The sequence below is a fragment of the Sapajus apella genome, unplaced genomic scaffold (genome assembly GCF_009761245.1).
Source record: "Sapajus apella isolate SASKATOON/1434 unplaced genomic scaffold, GSC_monkey_1.0 scaffold10, whole genome shotgun sequence".
Lineage (NCBI taxonomy): Eukaryota > Metazoa > Chordata > Mammalia > Primates > Cebidae > Sapajus > Sapajus apella.
In genome coordinates this window covers 31304909-31330572 of record NW_022436950.1, presented here as the reverse complement: position 1 = coordinate 31330572, position 25664 = coordinate 31304909, and the positions used below count along the sequence as shown (strand labels likewise).

The window sequence follows — 25664 nt, the reverse complement described above, 5'->3', positions numbered from 1 at the left end:
ATTGGAATTTGAGGCCTATGGCTTTCTTGCAGACTAAGACAACAGACTTTATTTGATTTACTTTCTTGCAGACCAATCAAAAATTACAATTAAGTTAAAAAATAACCTAGTGCTGACTTCCCCAAACCACAGTTTCAGAAACAGCTGCTTATAACTCATGTGTGGCACCAGGAAATTGCAGTGTCATGTTCAAGGTCCACAGCCAATAGAGACCTGTGGGATTGGGAAAAGGGCACAAATGATTCTTTTATGTTGGTTACCTTCACTCCCTTGGCACCACCACAAAATTCAAAATTTACAGGGGAGGAAGACAGAGCACTAGCAACTTGGACAAGGAAAAAGAAAGGAAAAAGCTCTTTCTCGTCAAAGGTCCTTATGCATCTGCCAATTCCTCCCCTCTGATTTGTCAAGTGACCTTCCATTTCAAAACAAGCCTCCTCAGCCATTGTGAAACATCTAGATTCTGAGCAACTGTCGGGAATGCTTTGATGAAGAGGACTGCTGCACTTGACAAACAACTCGGTGTCTGAAAGTCTAACCAAAGGACCCAATTCATGATGAACAAAGTCACCTGCCACTCACCAGGAACAGGCTGGCTTGACGAAATGGAAGAATCAAAATTGGCACACATTGTGAAATAATTTCCAAGATAATTTAGTTGTATTTGCTTGGCCAGACACCCATGAAATGTCATTTCTCAGTTTATTTAATAGGTGGGTAGAGTGAAGTCTAGTGACCTTGGCCAGGTGAGTTCATGGGAAGTTAGGAAAAAACAGCCTGTGGATTCTGCTCAAGCTTGAAAATCCTAACACACCTCATGAGAATATTCTGAATCCTCATTCAATTTTTAAATTTTACTCCTCTTACACATAAATCCTTAAAAATAGAAAATAACAAGTAGGTCGGGTGTGGGGGCTGATGCCTGTAATCCCAGTACTTTCGGAGGCCAAGGTGGGAGGATCACTTGAGCCCAGGAGTTCCAGACCAGCCTGGCAATGAAGTGAGATCCCTATTTCTGTAAAAAACTAAAAAATTGGCTGATTGCAGTGGTATACACCTGTAGTCCAAGCTACTTAGGGGCTGAGGTAGGAGGATCCCTTGAGCCTAGGAATTTGAGGTTGCAGTGAGCTATGAGCTATGAGCTATGATTCGGCAGCTGTGCTCCAACCTGGGTGACACAGTGAGACCCCGTCTCAAAATAAATAAATACCACCAAAGTATATGGGCTATTCCTATTTCAAAAAGTTGCTCAAAACTCCATTTTCCCATAATTAACCTTTGAGCTCCTTATCATGGCTCAATGCTGGGATGTTGGTACATAAACATAAAAGTGTCTCTTTTCTAATTAGCTGCTCCTCACCCTACCCAGTCCATATGGGACTGCTCTAACAAGACTTAAATTTTGGCTAATCAAGCACTTTACTGAGGGTGGATTGTTATGCCACCAATTAGCTCTTATCTGATCCTTTCCCAAAGGTGATAATTTCTACTTAAAGCTTGGAAACTATGTGATAATTTAATCTGGTTTAATATAATTGGGTAGATTTATGAGTGGCCACCATCATTCCTATCAAATTACATTTTTCTCCCTGCTAAAAACTAGGTCTTGGGCAATAAGATTTAAAAAATTTCAGTTTCATTTTTCTCAGTGGCTAGAATGTCAAAGATGAAACCAGGAATGCAAATTTCTTATCCAGAAAAATATATGGAACGGGGCCTATTTCAGACAGTTTTTCTGCACTAAGTGCCTCAAATGGTGTGGCTTAAGTCAAACCACAACTCCACGGAACTTAATGAAGCAATTGCAAAGAGTAAGTACCAGAATGTACTCCAAATATTCTGAGCCCAAAACAGGTTATAGGATCTGTTATAGGTGCATGTGTTTTATTTATGAGGAAAATAAACTACGATATTTTAAATTGAGACACTTCCAGAAAATTCTCATAGATGGTAAGCAGAATTTTGCTTCTCTGTTAATTAGTTACATGTTTGAAATAAATCTGATTTAGGTCTCTGCTATTCCTTTTGGCCCTAGTTCTGACATTATTGACTTCATTGAGCAGTAAATGAGGAAAAAGTTCTAAGTGTTTTGTTTTTTTAAATCCACTTGACATCTGATTTTGGGAGACTAAGTGGTCTTTTTAACTCAGTTTTCCTTACTTAATATATGAGAAAACTGAGCCCAGAGAGGTGATGAGATCTATGTAAGATCACTCAGCTGATTAGTGACAGCTTCTGACTCGCTTCCTTAAGCACCCTTCACTACTTCAGGAAGGGGCCTTTCTGAGGGCATCTGAGGTCAGACTGTAGCACCAGGGTTTGGTTCAGCCCAGAAATTCTGTCACTGGGTGCCTACTGACCCACCTTGTAGAAATGGAAGATTTCTAAAACTGAGTCCCTGCACAGAAGCAGGATTGTGCAGACTAAATTAGTCCAGGTTTAGACCCAGAGTTTTGATCTGAACTGGATCTGCCTTTGGCTTATTGAAAAATAATATCTCTAGCCCTTATATGAAGTCCTTGTACAAGAATTCTCTTAAATGGTCACATCTCATGCAATTTTCTGAATATGAAGATGATCTTTTATTTATTTATTTTTAAAGATGGGGTTTCACCATGATGGCCAGGCTGGTCTTGAACTCCTGACCTCAGGTGATCCACCCACCTCAGCCTCCCAAAGTGCTAGGATTACAGGCGTGAGCCACTGCACCCGGCGAAGATGATCTTTAATAATATCTTATTGATTGAACTGCTGGGAAACTCATAAAGTAACACAAAAATTCTGTGACAGAAACAAACTTATCAACTTAAACCCTAAGCAGCCAGGCACAGTGGCTCATGCCTGTAATCCAAGCACTTTGGGAGGCTGAGGCAGGTGGATCACCTGAGGTCAGGAGTTCGAGACCAGCCTAGCCAACATGGCAAAACCCCGTCTCTACTAAAAATACAAAAAATCAGCCAGGCGTGGTGGTGCATGCCTGTAATCCCAGCTACTCGGGAGGCTGAGGTGGGAGAATCATTCGAACCTGGGAGGCAGAGGTTGCAATGAGCCCAGATTGCACCACTGGACTCCAGCCTGGGCAACAGTGTGAGACTCCATCTCAAAACAAACAAACAAACCTATCCCCAAAACCCTAGGCTATTTGCCAAAACTAGAGAAGTTACTTTATTAAAAGGAGAAGCATCTGGCAGAATAAACTTCAAAAAAAAAAAGAGAAAGAAAAAAAAAGGAGAAGCAACTACAGCTGGGGTATGTACATATGTGGGAGAAACTGAAGAAATATGGCTTTTCAGAAACAGGAAAAACAAAAGCAGCATTACCGGATCATTTAGGAGAATGAACTGTTAAGAGTCAGGAGAGACATAAACACTCAGAGCAAAGAAGGGAAGAAGTAGGGAAGGATAAAAGCAATAATAATAATAATAATAACAGTGATAATTTAATTTTTTAATTAAAAAAAGAAAATATTGGGCTTGATGGTTCTGTGGAAAAATATACTTTTTTAAGTTTAAAACATAGAGAATACAGATGCTTACAAAGAACGAAGAAAGTTTCATTGCTCAATGAAGCTGACTGAGATCTGAAATGGGAGTTGGAAATCTTGGTTTCTATTCCCAGCTACGTCCCCAGTAAGCTCTGTGACCTCTTTTGTTAATCATGTAACTTCTCCATGCCTCAGTTTCCTCATCTAGGAAATAAAGTGATTGTATTCAGTCACTGAAAATCAGATGATCAATAAGGATCTCTTTCAATTTGAAGATTGTATGATTTTATAATTAACAAGGAAGACATCAAAAGAAACTTGTTGAATAGCTCCAGGAATGTAGAAAGGGAATATCTGGGGAGCTAGATAAAAGGTGAGTTTAACCAGACTAATTAGAAGAGACTCCAGGAAATTTTCAACAAAAGTAAAATAATGTCATCAGCTTTTTGTTCCCCTGCCTGCTGAGCTCCATTCAAAGAGGGAAGTAAGGCCTTTTAGGAATCATCCCCTCACAGGTGTGCAACCAGATATCAGTTTTCCTGAAAATCTCTGCAAATCCCTTCCTTTCATCAATGCATTTAATTAGCTAATGTTTGGATAGCACTTTAGGTATGTAAAGTACAATATAAGTGCTCAACATTATTATTACTTAACAGCTTTTATGGGACCAGCCATTCCTGAGATTAAATGAGAAACTAAACTGAGTCCCTGACTAGAAGGCTGTGATCTAATACATTGCTGGCTCACTGATGAGGAAGAACAAGCACTGCACGTATATTGAAACAGGTACTCTTTATTAGCCTGTATATCATTACCTAAGATGGTTGGGGATTTTTACTCTTTGCTTCAAGGTCCATTAAGTAGAAATCACAACTCACAATACTGATTATGATTTCACATGTACTGTATTTCTAGAATATTATCTGTTGTATCTGTGGTGTCTGCATGTCTGAGCATCTGTACACCCAAGATATGGTTTCAAATACATGGGAATTTACTATACAATAAAGGTGGGGAAGACAAATTATTTAATAAATGATGTTGGGGCAAGTGGTTGGCTATCAGGGAAAGCAAATAAGCTGAATCCCTAACTCATCTCATAAAAACTGTATTTTTTGATAAACTGAAAACTTAAATATAAAAAGAAAACCATAAAAGTATTTTTAAAACTATAATGCAATATTAGGGAAAAATATTAGAAATTTCAAATATTAGAAAAATCGAATTTGCCCCATTTATGTGGGGTAAACATTTTATAATCTTAGAAGTTATAAAATGGTGATAAATATGAATACATAAAGTAAAAAATTCATTCAATATAAAATATCATTTAAAAGTCAAATGACGGGCCGGGCGCAGTGGCTCACGCCTATAATCCTAGCACTTTGGGAGGCGGAGGTGGGCGGATCATGAGGTCAAGAGATCGAGACCATCCTGGCCAACATGGTGAAACCCCGTCTCTACTAAAAATACAAAAAAATTAGCTGGGCGTGGTGGTGCACGCCTGTAATCCCAGCTACTCAGGATGCTGAGGCAGGAGAATTGTTTGAACCCAGGAGGTGGAGGTTGCAGTGAGCTGAGGTTGTGCCACTGCACTCCAGCCTGGCGCCTGGTGACAGAGTGAGACTCTGTCTCAAAAAAAAAAAAAAAAAAAAAGTCAAATGACAGAAACAAAAAAAATTCCTATTTATATGAAAAAAGTGCCAATTTCCTTAATATACACAAAGCTCTTTTAAATTAATAAGGAAAGGATCAATGATATAACTTAAATATAGGTTAATTAAAAAGGCAATTCAGAAAAACTACAAATGGCCAATAATGACATAAAAAAGATGCTCAACTTTACTTCTCATGGAAAAATGCAAATTAAAACAACACTGTGAAGTTATTTTTTGTTTATCAGATTGTCCAGAATTAAAAATATTATTAATATAGAAAATTAATGTGTGTTCAGGAAAACAGGCACTCTTAAGACAATGAATGGAAGTATTAAATTAGTTCCACTTTTTCAGAGAGCAACTGGCAATATTTATCAAACTGCAAAGCATGCATAGATTTGCATGACCTAGCAGTCTCACTTTAATGAATTTACACTAAAGAGATATTCACACAAGTGCACAGGGAAATGTAGAGGGTGTTCACTGCAATATAGGTCCTCAAAGAGAAAAACTGGCACAGAAAACAACAACAACAACACACAACTTAGGTTTAGCTGGGCATGGAAGCGTGGGTAGTGTGTACCTTGTAGTCCCAGCTACTTAGGAGGCTAAAGTGGGAGGATCCTTCAACTCTAAGATTTTGAGGCCAGTTGGGCAACACAGTGAGACCCTGTCTCTTAAAAAAAGCAAACAACAACAACAACAATAACACGTGTAAGTTATAACCTAGCTTAACTTACCTAACTTACACTATAGGATAACTCTATTATGCAGCCAATAAAAAGATGAGGTAAATCTTCATGTGTACTAAATGTGTAGACATGCCCAAATGTCCACAGTATAATGTGAACTGGAAAAGACAAAGCACAGGAAGGTGGCACAGTTTGATTCCATTACAAAAATGTAACATTTGTAATTTCTTACAAGGTCTGGATGGGCACAGACTGGCTACAGTGAACTAACACCACCACTGCAGTGGGATATAGGGGAGAAAAGGGCTGACTTGAAAAGCTCAGGTGATCTTCTGCTTTAGCCTCCTGAGTAGCTAGGACCACAGGTGTGAGCCATTGCGCCTGGCTGATTTTTAAATCATAAATATGAATTGTCACTTTTATAACAAATATTTAAATTGTTTAAAGAAAACCAATGATAGCTCTGCTAAGCATGGTTTCAGAAGCAAGCCAATATAATTTGCATATGCATATATATAAACATAAAAATGTAGAAAACCTTGCTTTTTTTAGTTTTAGATGACCTGTGTTTTCAATTGTCCCTAATAACATGTTTATTTTCACAGAAGTTCTTGAAAATTCCCTATCAGTGAACCTGTCATGACTATTTCCGGCTTGTTTGCTTTCCAGGAGACTTGTCTGCCTAGTCAGAATGTTCCCTTACTTCTGGGTCTCTCAGGCTTCTAAGGTAACCCATTCAATTAGAATGACTTATGCAGTGTCAATAACCATATCTAATACCAGGCAACTTAAGGATGGTTTTTGTTTACATAATCAACACTGAATTCTAGACACTTAATCTTATCTCTTTAAATACTCGACTGAAACTTAAGTAACCAATCAGTTAGAATGCACATTGCCATCGCTTCTCGGCCTTTTGGCTAAGATCAAGTGTAGAATGCACATTGCCGTTTTCTTTCGTTTTTTTTTTTTGAGACGGAGTTTCGCTCTTGTTACCCAGGCTGGAGTGCAATGGCGCGATCTCGGCTCACTGCAACCTCCGCCTCTTGGGTTCAAGCGATTCTTCTGCCTCAGCCTCCCGAGTAGCTGGGACTACAGATGCATGCCACCATGCCCAGCTAATTTTTGCAGTTTTAGTAGAGACGGGGTTTCACCATGTTGGTCAGGCTGGTCTCAAAACCCTGACCTGGTGATCTGCGCGCCTCGGTCTCCCGAAGTGCTGGGATTATAGGCGTGAGTCACCGTGCTCGGCCCACGTTGCTGTTTTCTATTAGGAATTCACTGACATGTTTGAAATGCCCTCCTCCAGCCAAAAGTCAGGTCTGCTCCACCAGGGCTTTTTTCTTCCTGCTCTGACAGAGATGACCCACTCTTACTGTTTCACTCCTTCAGGCACATTTGTAATGAATAGTAAAAGGAGGAGAAACAGTATTGGTATCAGATATTTTAGTCTATTCCTCATCTATTCAGAGGTCACAATAATTTCACACTACTCAAAGTATTGTGCCAAGAAAGTCTGTTACCCAATTGGAACATTTTTTACCATGTAGTTTGATGTTAATCCAAGGAAAAGTCAATGTACTGACTGACCTGCCTTAGACTTGGCCTGAAGAAGCAAATGAAAACCATGGTTTTGCAATAGGAGGGCATTCAAAGATAAGATTAGGTTCAAAAAGAAAAGCATTTTGAGGCCGGGCGCAGTGGCTCACGCCTGTAATCCCAGCACTTTGGGAGGCCGAGGCTGGTGGATCACGAGGTCAAGAGATCGAGACCATCCTGGTCAACATGGTGAAACTCCGTCTCTACTAAAAATACAAAAAATTAGCTGGGCATGGTGGTGCGTGCCTGTAATCCCAGCTACTCAGGAGGCTGAGGCAGGAGAATTGCCTGAACCCAGGAGGCGGAGGTTGCAGTGAGCCGAGATCGCGCCATTGCACTCCAGCCTGGGTAACAAGAGCGAAACTCCGACTAAAAAAAAAAAAAAAAAGAAAAGCATTTTGAATAGCATGCCCACCTGAGACATGTTCAGAGGTTCAGCAAAATCTAAATAGAAAAGAGTCCTAAGAAAGCAAACAACCAATTTTCCTGAGGGTTGAGGGCAGACAGTCTGTGATCTGGCTCAGGTCCTAATGTCCTTCTCCGCGTCACCTGCATTTGCCATGCTAGCTTCTCTGCAACACCAGACCAGAAGAAGGGAGAGCTGATGCCCATCTAGATTCATTTGCTCCGGGCGGCAGCTCTAGCAGAGGGAGACTATCCACCGGGGTAGAATTTTGTAGGAGTTGTAGAGGTTTCAGTTTTCCTTGGCCTCCCTGTCCGCCATGAATGTGGCTAATTGAAGAAAAAGGATATTACTTCATTCCTCACAGTCCGTTTTCTTAAGTGAAGAGAACTCAGCTAATTGAAACTCCAAGCAGCTGTAGACCAGCTTATGTAAACTGAGAGGTTTTGTTGGTTATCCTTTTTTAAAAATTACATTAAAAAACTGAAGTATAACATAAGGTAAAGTACAAAAATCTTAAATATATAATTCAATGAATTTTTAAACATGTATGTGAAGCTACTAATTGTCTTATCTGCTCTCCTGTCCTCAAGCTCCAACCATTTCAAATCATTCTCTATGCCATCACCAGAAAGAGCTTATTAAAAAAATCATAGCTTTAACAAATAGTAATAATGACATCAGCAACAATCACCACCATTCCCATGGCAGCTTGACCGTTTTGATATGTGCCAGTCACTGCTCTAGGCTTTCATTTATTTGAGACAGGGATTCCCTCAGTCATCCAGGCTAGAGTACAGTGGTGCAGTCTTGGCTCACAGCAACCTCTGCCTCCTGGGCTCAAACGATCTTCCCACCTCAGACTCTGTAGTAACTGGGACTATAGTATAGGTACATGCCATCATGCTCGGCTAATTTTTAACATTTTTTGGAGATAAGGTCTCCCTATATTGCTCAGGCTGTTTTCAAACTCATGGGCTCAAGTGATCTTCCTGCCTTGGCCTCCTAAACTGTTGGGATTATAGGCATAAGCCACTGCACCCAGCCTTGCCCTAAGCTTTTAATTCATTCTCTCTTTTTTTTTTTCTTTTGAGATGGAGTCTCACTCGCTCTGTCGCCCAGGCTAGAGTGCAGTGGCATGATCTCTGCTCATTGCAACCTCTGCCTCCCAGGCTTAAGCAATTCTCCTGCCTCAGTCTCCCAAGTAGCTGGGATTACAGGTGCACACCACCACACCCGGCTAATTTTTTGTATTTTTAGTAGAGATGGGGTTTCTCCATGTTGGCCAGGCTGGTCTCGAACTCCTGACCTCGTGATCCACCCACCTTGGCCTCCCAAAGTGCTGGGATTACAGGTGTGAGCCACTGTGCCTGGCCCATTCTCTCATTTAGGATAGTATATGCAAAACACTTAGAACACTGGAAGGCACACAATGAGCATTAAAAAAAATACCCATTATTTCTGTTATTCACAATTGTTATAAGAGGTTAACATTTTTATCATTACCAATTATAGCGGATAAAACTGAGGCTCAGAAGGCTTAAGTCATGTGCCCAGGGTTGCCCAGCTTAGAAGTATGGAGTAGTGAGCTGGACTCCCAGAGCCTAAGCCCTAAGCGTTATGCTTTAGTGTCTTGCTAGAGCTGGTATTTTTTTTTTTTTTTTTAATTAAAGGACCCTGAAGCCTCTTATGCCCCTAGAGGATGAAGTTTAACTCCTCAGCATGCCCTATTAAGTCTTCCCTGAGCTAGGGACAGCCTCTTTTTCCTCACTTACTTCTAGTCTTTATCTACCATGTATTTATATTCTGCTCTCGAGTTGCCTGCCTATTCCCTGAAAAATCTATTATGATAATAATTACCATTTATTGCTATTACTATGTATAAGTTCTGGGTGCTTTCTGTATTTAATTCTAATTATCCCTGTAACTTCCCCAAATAAGTATTATACTAATTTTGCAGGTAAGTAAACTGAGATGTAGCAGGTTAAAGGACTTGTTTATGGTCAGAGAGCTAATACGCATCAAAACTGGAGTTCGAACTCAGGCCTGTCTGATTTTAATGCTAGGTTCTTTTTCTTCTATGTGAACTCCTCTCAAGTCACACTCTTTCCCATCTGGCTCAAACGTCACCTAGTTTCTAAGGCATTTGTGACTGGTCACCAGTTTGCCTCCTCTTGCTCCACTGTCATCCATAGTTATGAACAGATCACTTTTCTTTTTTCTTTTCTTTTTTTTTTTTTTTTGAGACGGAGTCTCACTCTGTCATCAGGCTGGAGTGCAATGGCATGATCTCAGCTCACTGCAACCTCCAACTCCCTGGTTGAAACGATTCTCCTGCCTCACCATCCCGAGTAGCTGGGATTACAGGCAGCACCACCATGCCCGGCTAATTTTTGTATTTTTAGTAGAGACGGGGTTTCACCATGTTGGCTAGGTTGGTCTCGAACTCCTGCGTGATCCACCCTTCTTGGATCCCAAAGTGCTGGGATTACAGGCATGAGCCACCGTGCTCAGCTTTAGATCACTTGTTAAGAAAAAATGGCTCTTGCCTAATTTCTATTCTAGGTCTTTCCAAGTGCATTCAACCTTTGCATTCAAAAAGCTAAACTAAATATTTCTGGAACATTCCTACTGCAGGCCCTGGAACCAAACATTTAAATAACAACTTTGTCCAAACAAAATGGCAAGTTGGGGTTATTGACTAATGGCATGAACACAAAGGGCAAATGGAGAAGCTGCCACTCGAGTGCCACATGGACTTCAGAAGAACTTCTAGGGGACGTGTGATTCCTGAGCTCCTGGGACATGGGTAATTCCTGAGGAATGAGCTAGCCAGCTCACTAACCAAGGGGACAACAGAGGGTGGATTCTGTGAGCAGCCAGAAAGGCTATAATGGGCAATTTTTAAATCGATCTTGAAAAGCGTTTTATTATTGGAATAGCTAACATTCTTGTTGATTAGGCAGGATAAAAAAATACCCTAACATTTGAACATTTGGTACATGTTCAGCTCCTTCTGTTTATCAAAAGTGAATATTAATGTACAATCTATACAAGTCTCACAGCTTGTCAGGAAGTGGCTCTGTAATTGCTTCCTGACAAGTTCTGGCAGCATTTGGTTGTGATCATTCAATCTTACTTACATTTAAGATTATAAAATAAGTTAATTCTTTAACTAAAAAAATAGCCTGCTCCCAAATGGACAAAACATATTATCAAACAATTCAGGCCAGGCACGGTGGCTTACACCTGTAATCCCAGCACTTTGGGAGGTCAAGGTGGGAGGACTGCTTGAGGCCAAGAGTTTGAGACCAGCCTGGCCAACGTGGAAAAACCCCACATCTACTAAAAATACAAAAATTAGCTGGGCATGGCGGCACACGCCCGTAATCCTAGCTACTAGGAAGGCTGAGGCACAAGAATCACTTGAACCCAGGGGTGGAGGTTGCAGTGAGCTGAGATTGTACCACTGCACTCCAGCCTGGGCGACAGAGTAAGCCTCTGTCTCAAAAAAGAAAAAAATTGACACAGTAATAAATACATAAAAAGTTTAGCTTTACAAATAAAAAATAGATATGCAAAGTCAATCAATCATAAGAAATCTTTTTTTTTAACCTTAAAAATAGCCAAAGCTTTGTGTTTTTTATGACAATGGTTATGCTCCAGTGATACGGAGAGCTTGCCTATACTGTTGATGTGTATGGATAATTGTATCTAGGGCTTTGAAAAGGTTCAAATATAGTAGTGTTGAATATATAAAGGCTCTGCATATAGTAGATCCTCTTCTGAATTTATCTTAAATAGTCAGAAGGTAAATAATTTGCACAAAGATGCATATAATAGTATTATATATAATAATACAGAATTGGAAACCTAAATACCCAATACAAACAAGACGGCTAAACTAATGATGGCAATGGAATCTTATACAGGCATTCAAACTAGCTAATTCTTCTGAAGATTATTTAGTAAGTTTTTAAAAAGTCAGGATAAAAACTGATGTACTATAAAAAATAAGCCCTACTTTAAACCTATACATTCACAGAAAAGAATAAGCTGGATATGTAACATTAGATAATGTTAACCTTGGTGCCATCATAATGATTATAGCAGTGGTGGCTAACTTCTGCCAGGTATTGATCCCATTGAATCCTCACCATATCATTATGGGGATCTTACTAATCCTGTTGTATAGATGAAGATACGAGCAGAGGAGCTGGGACTCAAACTCAGGTCTACCAAAGGCTAATGTCTGAATCTCTGCCATGCTGCCTGGAGGGTTATTTTCTATTCAGTAACTATCTGTGCTTCCCAAATTCTCTGTAATCAGCATACTTTTATAATCAAGAAAAAAACACAACTTTAAAAATGGGAATTGGGGCCAAGAAGGCCCTTTGAAGTTCCATGTTCTGTCCCGTGACGGCCTGTGGTATGGTGGATAGTCCCACCACTGAGTCTTCTTACTGTTCTCCTTGGCTCTGGGCTCCCTTCCTTCAATTCCCCTTCCCTTTCTCCTACTCTTTCTAGTGAAGGTCATGGAGCTACTGGGCCTAGTGAGGGAGGGAAGCCCTTGCTGCAACGAGGGACCACCCTGGGGCCAGTCTGACCCCCTGGTTTTCTTCCCTCTTTCGCCTCCCTCTTTCGCCTCCCTCCTGACTGCCCTTAAGCTTTCCACCACCTCCTGGGAATAAGCCTGGTTCAGGTACTGGTTTAACAAAACAACACAGGGCATCCTGGGGTTAACTCTGGGCTTGGCCTTTCACAGTTCTATGATTAAATTGCATTTTTCAGTGGTTCTGCCTTTAAACTCAAACCCCTTTAAAGAGAAATTTAAGGAGAGCAAAACATAGGAAACAGTGCCAAATGCCGGTAACATATTTTAGTCGTTTGGGGACTGGGCAGCTTGAGAAACCACAAATTCCCACTTATGCAAGGGCTACTTGAGCTTTTTTGCTTTATTGCTTAGTGACAGAAACCTGGCTCTTAGACCATGGTCAGAGTTGTTCTCTCTTGTTTTCTTTCTCTTCTCTCTCTCTCTGAAAACAGTTATAAAAGGCCTGGGTTGGCCGGACACGGTGGCTCATGCCTATAATCCCAGCACTTTGGGAGGCTGAAGCGGGTGGATTACCTGAGGTCAGGAGTTCGAGACCAGCCTGACCAACATGGTGAAACCCCATTTCTATTAAAAATACAAAAATTAGCCAGACATGGTGGTGGGTGCCTGTAATTGCGGTTACTCGGGAGGCTGAGGCAGGAGAATCGCTTGAACCTGGGAGGCAGAGGTTGCAGGGAGCCCAGATCGACTTCAGCCTGGGCAACAAGAGTAAGAGTCCATCTCAAAAAAAAGAAAAAAAAAAAAAGGCCTAGGTTATCACAATGGGAGTTGGTTAATCAAATAATAAAAGTCATTGGCTACTGATGATATCATTCGTTCAGACTAACAGGCAGACGGTGTCTATGTCTAAGTACCTGTTATGCCAGCTCCATAAACCCAGTCATACTGAACTACACATTCTCAACTCAGGAGGCTCCACACCTGTGACGTTACCATCGGTTGGCAAGGCTTTGGTACCATGTGCTCAGCTGGGTGTTCTGTCTCCTTCCCCCTAAAGGAAGTGGCTAAAAGGGGAAGATGAGATGAGAATATTGTCTTGTGTCTATACTTTCCAAAATTTTATATGAGTGGTATAATATAAAATCGAAAGAATTCCAGATAGCTCTTTTCTGTGGCCTTAGATCTGTTTTGACTGTCAGGGACTAGGCATCAAAACATCAGAGTCCAATTGTGAGGTTCTTCTTCTTAAGCCCCTGCCATCAGAGTTACATTAAGGTATGGCCCAGACAGCTCCAGCATATGAACGAGTAAACTGCATTAAATCACCACCTAAGGTGCTAGTGAGCTTAGGTTTTCACGTACATTTCTTAAACTACTGGCAAAAGTGAACTAGTCTCACTTGAGAATAGGGAGATAGCAGTGAAAGTGTTTAAACATTTCTTTGTATAGTGGGCACTGAGCATTTTGGTGGTGAGCATGTGTAAGGTGTAGAGGAGAGAAGGAGCCCTGGAGTGAGGCAGCTGACAGTCATCGAGTCAGCAGTCAACTAAAATGGGTCCAGGTGACTGGTTCTATTACATACATGTTAAAATGGACTGATTCAGTAAAACTGTGAACAAAAAAACCACAGAAAGTAAGAACTATATACAAGGTGGAAAAAGATACAAAACTCCTCAACAAAATACTATCAAACTAAATGCATCCACGTATAAAAAGAGTTATATACACTCTGGCCAACTGGGATTTCTCCTGGTAAAGGAAGGTTAGTTTAACATCTGAAAAATCAAATAATATAACAGAGCACATTAATAAAGAACAAAAGCCATATGATCATCTCAATAGACATAGAAAAAGCATTTGACAAAATCTAATACCCTTCTTTGATAAAAACACTCAACAGGCCAAGCATGGTGGCTCACGCCTATAATCCTAGCACTTTGGGAGGCCGAGGCGGGAGGAATGCTTGAGCTCAGGAGTTTGAGACCACCCTGGGCAACATAGTGAAGCCCTGTCCCCACCTGCCCCCGCCAAAATAAAGACTCAACAAACTAGGAATAGAAAGGAACTTCGTTATCTGATACAGGACATCTGAAAAGCTCACATTTAACTTCACACTTAATGGTGAAAGACTCAATTTTTTTCCTAATAAGATCAGGAGCTAGATATGATGTCTGCTCTCATCACATCTATTCAATATTTTACGGGGAGTTCTAGCCAGGGCAATCATGCAAGAAATAGAAACGAAAAACTCCAGAATGGAAAGGAAGAAGTAAAACCATCTCTAGTTTCAGATGATAAGACCTGGTACACAGAAAAGTTGGAAATATTTTGATGACACAAAAGTCAGAAAAAAATTAACTTTTAAATGTATTTTGAACAAGACTTTTTAACTATATCCATGTATATTGCTTCTACTCTTGAAGAGACTAAATGACTAACCCCGTCCAGCTCAGAGTTATGGAAAAGCTTATGAAGAAATCTCATTCCTAATAAGTAAAAAAGGTAGTGTTACTGTCAGAGCATGTAATACACTCTTCATTTTCCAACATAAAGATGATGTAACTATATTTTATTAATAGAAAATCAGTTTCTCTTCCATCTACTAAATATATTGAATACTATTTAAATATGAATTGAAAATATGTTTAATGAATATCAAAGTACAGGATACCAAATGACCAGCCTGCTTGGGTGCCCACACAGTTCAGTCTGTTAGGCCTGTTCCAGATCTCTTTGAAGTGGACCATGAAAGACTCCATATGAACACGGAGCCTAGAGTAAGATCAGAAACAAGCCGCCATCATGTGCTGCTGAAACTGAGATCCTCGGGTAGATGAAGCTGAGAACCTGCATGTCTCTCTATGAAGATCCTTTAAGGCACAAGGAAAGCCATGTAAGGGATAGAGCCACTCAGACACCATAGAGTTAGTAAAACAAAAGCTCCACACCAGCTATTGATATCCACTGAATCTCTATGGAGTGATCTGGTGGTGTGGGAATGTTTTTGTATGAAAACTCTGACTAGTTTCTACTTTCTTCCTTAGAGCAGTGACTACAGCAGTGATCCTGTTGCTCTGGGTTTGCTGGCGCATGCTGGCCTTGAATTTAACAGATCTTCCCTAACTAACTCAGACAACTATATATCCTGACAAACTGCCTTAAAGCTTCCTGGAGTTTTTAAACTTTGCTTCTTGTTTGTGCTTCAGCCCTGCTCTTCTAACTCTAGCTTGCTTGAGATGGGGCATTTTGGACCTTTTGCAAATCTATCAGCATCTCCAAATGATGTCTTTCTAGACCAATTCTGAAATCTCACATAAAATAATGTGTTCATCAAAGTAGGAAATAAGTAGATGAAGAAATGATGGCCTTTTAAAATTTTTTTAAATTTGTGCAAGATTTGTAGGTTCTCTATTCTCCCGAGTCCCAGTAACATTAAAGAAACATACAAACAGAACCAACAACTGCTTAAGTTTTTCTCAACTGTACTATGAACTTTCCATTTTGGAAGGGTATATGAAAAAGACATGTCTTAGTAAGTAACGTGCAAGTATTCCAATGGATTGATTGCTCACAATAATTATCTCAGATACTTAAAAATGATTTTATTAATAATTAGGATTACAGTTCTGGTAGGAAAATGATAAACCTAGGGGAATAGACATTAAGAGAGTTTCATAAGCAGGAGCTCTTTAAATTTCCCTGAAGAAAATGCTTGAGTACAGTTTAGAAAGAAAGATTAGCGTGAGTTCGTATCACCCTTCCTGAAATACTCAAGAATGCTTAGGCAACGGGGAGGAATCACATCTGAGTAGAGAGTGCCTGAGCAGTGGCACCCCAATTTTTTGTCCTCTAGATCAGCATAGTTTTTTTAAAGTTTCCAATTTTAAATTTGGCTAAGTATGCTAAAAACAAAACAAAAGCTATCGTCTACTTTCACCATTATTTCACAAAAAAGGAGATTTAACATAAAAAAAAGTGGAAACTATAATTTTTAAAAAACAGGAGTATTTCGAATTGAATATATGTGGTTTTATTAAAATCCGGTGAAAACTCCATCCCAGATGAGCCCCAAGCACACGGAGGGAAATGGGGAATCTTTGCGATAAGAGCCCAGGGATTCCAACAAGAAGGAGAAAGAAAGAACCTATAGATTAAAAACCATTAAAAGTAACTGAAAGCCAAAGTCATTGCATAGAAGTGAATTTCAAAACAGAAGAATCAGGACAGTGTTTTCCACACTGTCAAGGTGAAAACACCTCTACAGGCATTGTCATAGCTGTATTCCACCTGTGTTGTTTATTTAATGCTTTATTTAAACTGAGTCATTTACTTTTAAAAGTTTATTTAAAATGAAAGTCTTATAGAAATACCATAAATGGGAAGCCAGTATCCCTTGCCATAAAATGAAGCTAACACAGATGCTGGAAGGCCCTGAACTTGCAGCCAACTCTCTGTTGAAAAAGGAGATTAACAGATGTTAGGGGTTCCAGTCATACCAGCACGGGAATTAAACTTTCTGTTTGATTTAACATGAAGGGCAGAAAGAGAATTGAAGGGAATAATTTTCTCATTATGTAATTCAATGTCATTTTAAGCCAAGTCTATGTAACTGCCTAAAATAATTATCTGTACCAACTAATACAGTCTTGGTAGACAATCCATGGAATCAGAGGGATCCTTATATAATAATTAAGAGCACTGGCCAAAACAGCCTTCCTGAATTCAAATTCTGACCTTGCCATGTACCAGCTGATGACCCTGAGCAATTTACCTTCTGTGCCTAAGGTTTTCATCTACGAAATGGAGAAAATAATACCCACTTCATAGGTTCATTGTGAGGATCAAATGAGTACAGTATGTACATGGAAAACCCTTAGAACAGTAAACAGAACATATTAAGAGCTGAAAAATGTTAGTTATTATTCTTACTATCCCACACTTTGGGAAAGACCAAATTAGGATATTGGTCTAGGCCTGTGTTAGACTATATCAGGCATATAGTAATATAGCAACACATTTCTGGAAAGAACATATGGCTAGGGAATAAGAATGACAATTCTTTTGCTGATGTAAATTTAAATGAATAACTTACTACAAATGCATCTAAGGCAATTTACTGTTCATTTCGCTCATGTTTCCTCCGTGCCTCATTTACTTGGCCAACAGCAAGTCTGAACGATATATTCTTGCCTTTAGGGCATAGTACACAATACATTTGACACAAAAATGTCATACCCCAGAAAGGATTTTAGGATCTTAAGTGTAAGTCACTATTTAGGTAAACAAGGCCATCCAAACATATTAGCTATTAAATTATGAAATCAATGTCTCATCTATTTGGAGTAAACAACAGAATTAACATAGGATTAAATTATCAGAGTGGCTACACATGTTATGATTTAATTCATGTTATGAAATACAATAAGGGAGGACTTACTCATTAGTAAACAATCAAATAAATAGGCTAACATCAAAAAGCAGTAGTTCTAGGGGGCTCCTAAGATGGATTAGTTGGTCCTGAACAAGAAAGACATATATTAACATATCTAAGCTGTTGCCTTTCATGTGTCTCATCCCTTTTGTCCCTGGAACTATATTTAGTACACAGAGAACAACAGTACTGCCAGGGCAGTCAAGTAGAAAGAGACGGCATTAATTTAGTAGAAGTTGGTCAAGGTTAGGGCAGGAGATAGTGGACAAGTATATATTTGGCTTATTGAACTACAAGATAAGGTCATATTGGAAATTTACAGCAATCTCTAGACCCTCTATTGAGCCTACATTGATGGTGGTCTCATTTAGAAAGATCTGGATTATAAAAATATCTGTCTTTCCCAGTCCCTGTCCATTCATTACAGGACAGTTTCTTCCATCTCTGCAACAGGCTTCTCGGTAACATCTTTACCACCTCCCTTTCCTGTCCACTCAGTTCTGGCTCTTCCTTCCTCTAGCATCTCAAGGTGTTCCTTTTTCTGCTGTTCCTTTTTGATGTCATGATCTCCCATTTTTCTCCACAGACCTCTTCATTGCTAGGCTGCTTCTCCTCTGAGTGGGTGAAGTTATCCTTGCTTGCTCTGCTCTTTCAGGCTGGACCCTCAGCTTTTCTATTGAATTGGGCATAAAACACTAAATAGTCTTTCTTGATGAATGTTGCCTGCTTTCTCCTGCTTTTCTTCTTCCATATATATATATATATATATATACTTGGATAATTCCTTTGCTCTACTTCTATTATGTCTATAAGCAATAAAATGTCCCAGATTTTGACATGAATTACATTCTACTCCCCTTATTGGTAGGCCACATTGTACCTTTTCCCTAGGGCCTATTTCTCTTAGAGGCTTCAGTACTTTAGGATACCAAAAAGAGAATAAACTCAGGTGCAATGCAATCAACTCTTTTTCCCTGTTGATTACTATGTTTGCACTAGTCTGGGTACCAAATCGAAATGGGTACCCAGGAGTGGAGCTCCCCAGACTTAACTAGTATTAGCAGTGGCTCCAGCTTTTAGTGAGTTCCACACTCTACCTATAAATGGCCTCTATGTTTTGGGGTAAATCAACTTTTTTGAATCTGTCCAATTACGTTATGGTGATCTGAATGGGCCATTTATGAAAGTAAAAAGTGTCCGAGAAATGTCACTTTGTCACCAAAACAGGGAGAAAAATCTCCCCATACATTCAGGAGGAGCTTGCAGTATGCTTGGCACAATTCCACACACTGGGGATGCGGTGAACAACCCAGACAAGGCCCTGCTATAGTAGAGTCATGACTTCCTATTGAAAGGCCAAGGAAAATGATTGCTGTCAACCCTGGTCAAGGAAATCAGGTTAAAACCACCTTAGTGAAGAGGAGGGGACCATTTCATTGGTAGACAGGCCAATGTTAACAAAAGCTCCACCTCCTTGAACTAGGATACACATTTAAGAGCAGACAGGAGTTTTTTTTCAAAACACACACACACACACACACACACACACACACACACACACACGGCCCCAACCAAACCCAAAAGATAATGGGAATCATCTGTTCTGCTCTCATGTGCAAACCTATAATTTATGGAAAGATGGGAAAAAGAAAGTCCCTTAGGAGGCCTAGCCAAGTTCTGTGGTGAAAATTCAAGTGTACTCAAAGCTCAAAGCTCAGACTGGAAGAGGTGGGGGTGGAAGGGAGCGAGAAGCCACAGCAAAAATAACATGTCTCGAGGCAGCTCTCTCCTTTCTCCCCATTTCCAATGCCATTCCTGGGCCAAGCTGCCTTCCTCCCTTCCTCCTGCCACCCCACCCCCCGCCGCCCTTCTACATTCACACATTTTCCCTCTTTATTATCCATTCATTTTTTTAAGAATCGCAAATTGGCTTTAGTGCTCATAATTCCTGTCACAAGGTGACGTCAGGAGTATAAATTATAGAAGATCCTAGAAAACAGGAGATAGTTTACATCAAATGAGAATGTGTTAATAAAACAAAAGGGAGTTACCAGAAAATCTGAAATTATGGAAAGGAGATGGTTTCCTTAAATACATGACTGTGAATAATATATATTTGTGCATACTTACTAACAAAGTAACTTACTACTGAAGAATAGAGCTGGGCATGGTGGCTAATGCCTGCAGTCCCAGCACTTTGGGAGGCTGAGGCAGGCAGATTACTTGAGGTCAGGAGTTCGAGACCAGCCTGGTCAACGGGTCTCTACTACATATACAGAAATTAGCAGGGTGAGGTGGTGTGAGCCTAGCTACTCGGGAGGCTGAGGCGCGAGAATCGTTTGAACCTGGATGGCGGAGGTTGCAGTGAGCCGAGATCACACCACTGCACTCCAGCTTGGGCGACAGAGCGAGACTTAGTCTCAAAAAACAAACAAACAAACAAAAAAGCAAGAATATACTGTAAGACCTGACAATAGAAAAGGCCATCATTTAAGGGCTCAGTTGCTAGCAATATCATCCACCAAACTGATTTTGAATTTCACTCTATATCATGATGGCTACATATTGCTATTTTTGCTTCTTCTATTGGGCCATTGTCGCTTAGCTTTATAGTATTGCTTTGGGATGATATGATTACCAAAGCAAATCAACTACTATTGTCATTGTTATTATTTATTTATTTGTTTATTTATTTTTTGAGACAGAGTCTTGCTCTGTTGCCAGGTGCCAGGCTGGAGGGCAGTGGTACGATCTTGTCTCACTGCAACCTCCACCTCCCAGGTTCAAGCAATTCTCCTGCCTCAGGCTCCCGAGTAGCTGGGACTACAGGCGCACGCCACCACGCCCAGCTAGTTTTTGTATTTTTCAGTAGAGACGGGGTTTTACCATGTTGGCCAGGATGGTCTTGATCTCTTGACCTCCTGATCTGCCTGCCTCGGCCTCCCAAAGTGCTGGGATTACAGGCGTGAGCCACTGCGGTCGTTGTATTTTAAAAAAATGCCAGCATGAGTAATTCTTGCTGGGCCATTTGAAAAAGCATTTTTATTACACTTAATTATTTGCTAACAACAATAAAATTTTAATACATATTTTATTAGTTTTCTTATCAGTAATGTGAAGTAAATTATTATCCACGTCAGAGATGGAAAAATTGAGGCCACCTAAACTAAAAAAGATTAGTAGTGGTGGTGGATGTGAAATAAATGTCAAATTGTTCATGCAGGAAATACCCTTTGTAACATTTGGGATAGTTTCTAACATCACTCAAGGTGTTCTTGCTATCCAGGGGTAGTTTTAACTGCTGGTCAGAATAAAAAAAAGGAGAGAAACAATCTGTGGTCATGGGGATATGATAAAACCTCATTACAGTTGTAAATCAAGTGACTCTTGTTAAGGGACTTTGAATAGCAGCTGTCATAGAGCATTTACTATATGCCAAACACTCTTCTAAGCATTGCACATATTTGTAACTTACTTAATCTCACAACTTTGTGAGGTAGGTACTTTAATTATTCTCATTTTGCAGAAAAGAAAACTGAGGCATAATAAGTTTAAATAAATTTCTCAAGGTCACACAGCAGGTAAGGGGTGCAGCTAATATGTAAACTCAAGCTGTCTGGTTCCAGGCTCTCTGCCCACAACTATTATGCTAAACTGCTTTTCGGAGGGCATGCTGAAGTTAACCAATAGACCAGGGTTATTTAAAGATTTACTTGAAAGTCAATTGTTTACTTGAACTCAGGACCAAGTAGTCCTAGAGAAAAAAAACAAAGAGGTTTTTCAGTTCACAAATGCTCACTTATGCAATAACATAGTTTGAATGAACAGATAGCCCCTTTGAGTTCATTCTAACCCTTACCACCTCTTCCTAAAACTGATTCATTTATTCACCCCATATTTATGGGGCACTTCCTCTTGCCCAGGCACTGCTCTTAGGGTTGGGGTCCAGAACAGATAAGATCAAGACTTGCTTCTGGCCAGGTGTGGTGGCTCACGCCTGTAATCCAAGCACTTTGGAGGCCAAGGCGGGCGGATCACCTGAGGTCGGGGGTTCAAGACCAGCCTGACCAACATGGTGAAGCCCCGTCTTTAAAAAAAAAAAAAAAAAAAAAAAGACTTGCTTCCAAGGTTGGAATCTTTCACTTATGGATTATTATTATCATTATTATTTTCTGTGGCAGAGTTTTGCTCTTGTTGCCTAGGTCAGAGTGCAGTGGTGCGATCTTGGCTCACCACAACCTCTGCCTCCTGGTTCAAGCGATTCTCCTGCTTCAGCCTCCCTAGTAGCTGGGATGACAGGCACCCACCACCACGCCTGGCTAATTTTGTAGTTTTACTAGAGATGGGGTTTCTCCATGTTGGTCAGGCTGGTCTCAAACTTCCGACCTCAGGTGATCCGCCCACCTCGGCCTCCCAAAGTGCTGGGATTATAGGTGTCAGCCACTGTGCCTGGCAATTTATGGATTATTTTTTAAAAGTTCTTGCAAGCAGTCGTGAGAACTAAGTAACTCAGGTGACATTTTATTTGGGGGAGGCGTAACACAGTCTTGGCAAGAATCATAAAATTGCACCCTCCTGGGCTTCCCAGCCTGGAAACTGAGGACGCTCTTCAAGGTGAGCCCCTCTAGAGCCTGGGTATGAGGGGCTGGTCATTTCATCCTAACTGTATTCCTCTCCTCTCAGTTCAGAGTACTCTCAGCACACTTCCATCTAGAATGTGTGTGTTGTCTTACACTTTTCTCAAATTCACCACATTGCAGTATATTGTACCTAGCACTTAACAAATACTTAAAAGGCTGTAAAATACACTCCATAAGTCATGCAGTGTTAATACTTTCCTGAGGTGCTCATAATCATTTTTGTAAAGGGGATGATATTCTTTTTCTTTTTGTGGCAAATGTACACAGGATATCTTTTTAGGTGCATCATAATCCTTTTTGATTGGCTACATTTCACAAAACACTACGGCTTCTCCTCCACTGCTAACCATTTCATGGGTAATAAAATTGCCGTTGAGACAATAAGCTGGTTTTCCTAACTAGCATGGCTGGCCATATCAGTTTCTCAGAAAGACTTCAACCTCTCTCCTAGGCTGAGATGATTTCAATCCTGTGGTCCCCCTTCCCTCTCCACCCTTGATAGATTCAGAAGCTAGTTCCAAGGTCTGAAGTTTGCCTCCCTCCTCCTCAGCAGCTGAATCAACTTCTCTCGCCACCCCTTTCATTATCCCATTCCATCCACCCCATTGCCATCGGTAGGGTGGAGGCTCATTGCTTAAAGTGTGCCGAAGAAAAACTCAGAAGCAAGAAACTAGAATAACTTGCTCCTGTTAACAAAACAAACCAGAAAACACAGTAGTGGCCAAGACCTCACAGTCGCCGAGTTCCAAATCCTTCCTTATCCCAAGGAGACAGACTGCCTGCCTCGCTATTCTAAGCTCAGGCGATGTGGCTTAAGCAAACTCATAGAAGGAATTCAAGCCTCAAGATCCATTTTCAGTTTCCCCCAGCTACCCCTGTGCCTTTTTATCCTTACTCCATCTTGCCCAGACAAACATGAAAGCCTGTATAAAGACCACTGCATGTCTCACTTTGAAAGGACTTGAATACCCTCGTGAACTAACTCCTGGCTCCAATCTTTGGTCTCATGGAGACAGAGAAAGCAGCAGCCAGTTGGAAAACAAAAAAAGGGTTGTTATCTCTACGTTAAATTAAACTCAGATTTGCTTAATATCCTAGCCAACTTATGCCACAACTATTTTGGCCCTTTCTGCCACCCCAAAGCCTTTTGTGGCCAAAATGTACCATTGTGCTGCTGTTTGACACTGCGTGCCAGCAGGCCTCTGGGCCAAAGCCAAGGAACACCCTTCCTTCTTTGGGTTTTGGGGGAGCAGGGGAGGGCTGCTAATTCCTTTTGTGACCATTGACTAAAAGCTGAGTGGTCAACAGTTTGTTAAATTATACACACACCTAAAATGTCAGCTGCATCAGAGATTTTTGCTATCTTTCCCGTGGCTGGGAAACCTTTAGGCTGATGGCAATTTTAGAAGTTGGGTTTTCTAACCACAAATTGGGGGAAGCGATGCTAGCAGAACTCCAGACACGCGGGATCCTGGGCAGCAAAAACTCATCTTTGATAAGTGTATATGTCAATAATTTAAACCAATGGAAGGGGATAGGAATTAAAATTAGTCACAGTTATGAATAAATATACATACACATGCATGAGAGAGAGAAGCTCTATGTCAAAAGTCCTTTTTGGAATCGGGCCAGCTATTAATACAAAACCACACACTGACACAGGTCAGCCATAGCTATAGATACAGAAGGTGCTAACCTGAACATTTTGAAAAAACAAAACAAAAACAAAAAGTAAGGCCAGGTGCAGTGGCTCACACCTATAATCCCAGCACTTTTGGAGGCTGAGGTGGGAGGATCACTTGAGCTCAGGAGTTCGAGACCAGACTGGGAAACATAGCAAGATCTTGTCTCTAATAAAAATTTAAAAAAATTAGCTGAGTGTGGTGGTGCACAGCTGTAGTTTCAGCTACATGAGAGGCTGAAGTGGCAGGACTGCTTGAGCCTGGGAAGTCGAGGCTGCAGTAAGCTGGGATCATGCCACTGCATTCCAGCCTGGGTGACAGGGTCCCTGTCTTAAAAAGAAGTAAAGAAAAAAGCAAAAAGCAAATTCGCAGCATCATAAATCCATACCTAATTAGGCTGCATTCTCTTTTGGATTGCAATATATTCTGTGGATTATCCAGTTCCTTTGTTCTAGCATCTTGCTATTTTTGATGACCACAGGTCATTGGTGTAAACACAATGAAATATTTTGACTACCATGACACTAGTTAAAACTGACCTGTACTTCCAAAAAACAAAACAAAACAAAACAACTGATCTGTAGTCAAGCGCGATGGCTCACGTCTAAAATCCCAGCAGTTTGGGAGGCTGAGGCGGGCAAATCATGTGGTCAGGAGTTCGAGAGTAGCCTGGTCAACATGGTGAAACCCGTCTCTACTAAAAATACAAAAAGTTAGCTGGGTGTAGTGGCGGGCACCTGTAATCCCAGCGACTCGGGAGGCTAAGGCAGGAGACTCGCTTGAACCCAGGAAACGGAGGTTGTGCCACTACACTCCAGCCTGGGCGATAGAGCTGAGACTCCGTCTCAAAACAAAACAAAACAAAACAAAAAACTGGCCTGAAAATAATTTTAGGAGTGACAGCCTATCTGGGGGAAACTGGGCAGGAAGCTGGGCCTGACCAATACAATCCCAATATCCAAGCACTGGGTTTTTTGCCATGCATGGTGCTGGCACTCCAGGGCTAATCATGGGTGCATTTGCTCTTTTCTTTCCCTCACTTTGCCCCATTATTCCCTCCTTCTACCCAGTGGAAAGATGTGGTAGAGTTTCAGAAATGGTGGTGGTTGGGGTGGGGGGTTTGCTTTGCTGCCAGGTAATCTGATAGCAGTTTGTCTCTAGAAATAGAGAATGTGAGTGCTGGGAGAAAACAGTCCAATTTAGAGGTTCAGAGTGTGTACCCATTTCTCTAAAGAAGGGAGTCCTTCCACTGCAGGAGCAATCATGCAGCTGGTAGTATTCATTCTTCTTTGTTTTAATAAGTTTGAAACATTTCACACAAAATTTTAAAAAGTAACAAAACAGGATGTGTGCTAGAACAGGACAGCTTGGGTTTGAATCCCAGCTCCTCCACTTTAGTTGGATGACTTTGCACAAGTAAATCTCACTGGTGAAACGTGGATAATAACAGTACCTATTATTATAGGTATATTATATAGGGCTATTGTGTGGATTAAATGACATAATCCACGTAGATTTAG

General features: G+C 40.7%; 1 protein-coding gene, 1 long non-coding RNA gene and 1 pseudogene across 3 annotated transcripts in view; 2 read left to right on the top strand and 1 right to left on the bottom strand.

Annotated features, from left to right (window-relative positions):
* The window catches only part of PLEKHM3 (pleckstrin homology domain containing M3), a 201252-nt gene that overhangs the window by 39317 nt on the left and 136271 nt on the right, over nt 1-25664 (bottom strand). The window lies entirely within an intron of this gene.
* Nucleotides 614-25306, top strand: LOC116551871. The gene is made up of 3 exons (XR_004269092.1): nt 614-689; nt 10271-10274; nt 25292-25306. It is a non-coding gene; the product is annotated as an uncharacterized LOC116551871 (long non-coding RNA).
* On the top strand, nt 6735-6875 carry LOC116552083 (annotated as a pseudogene).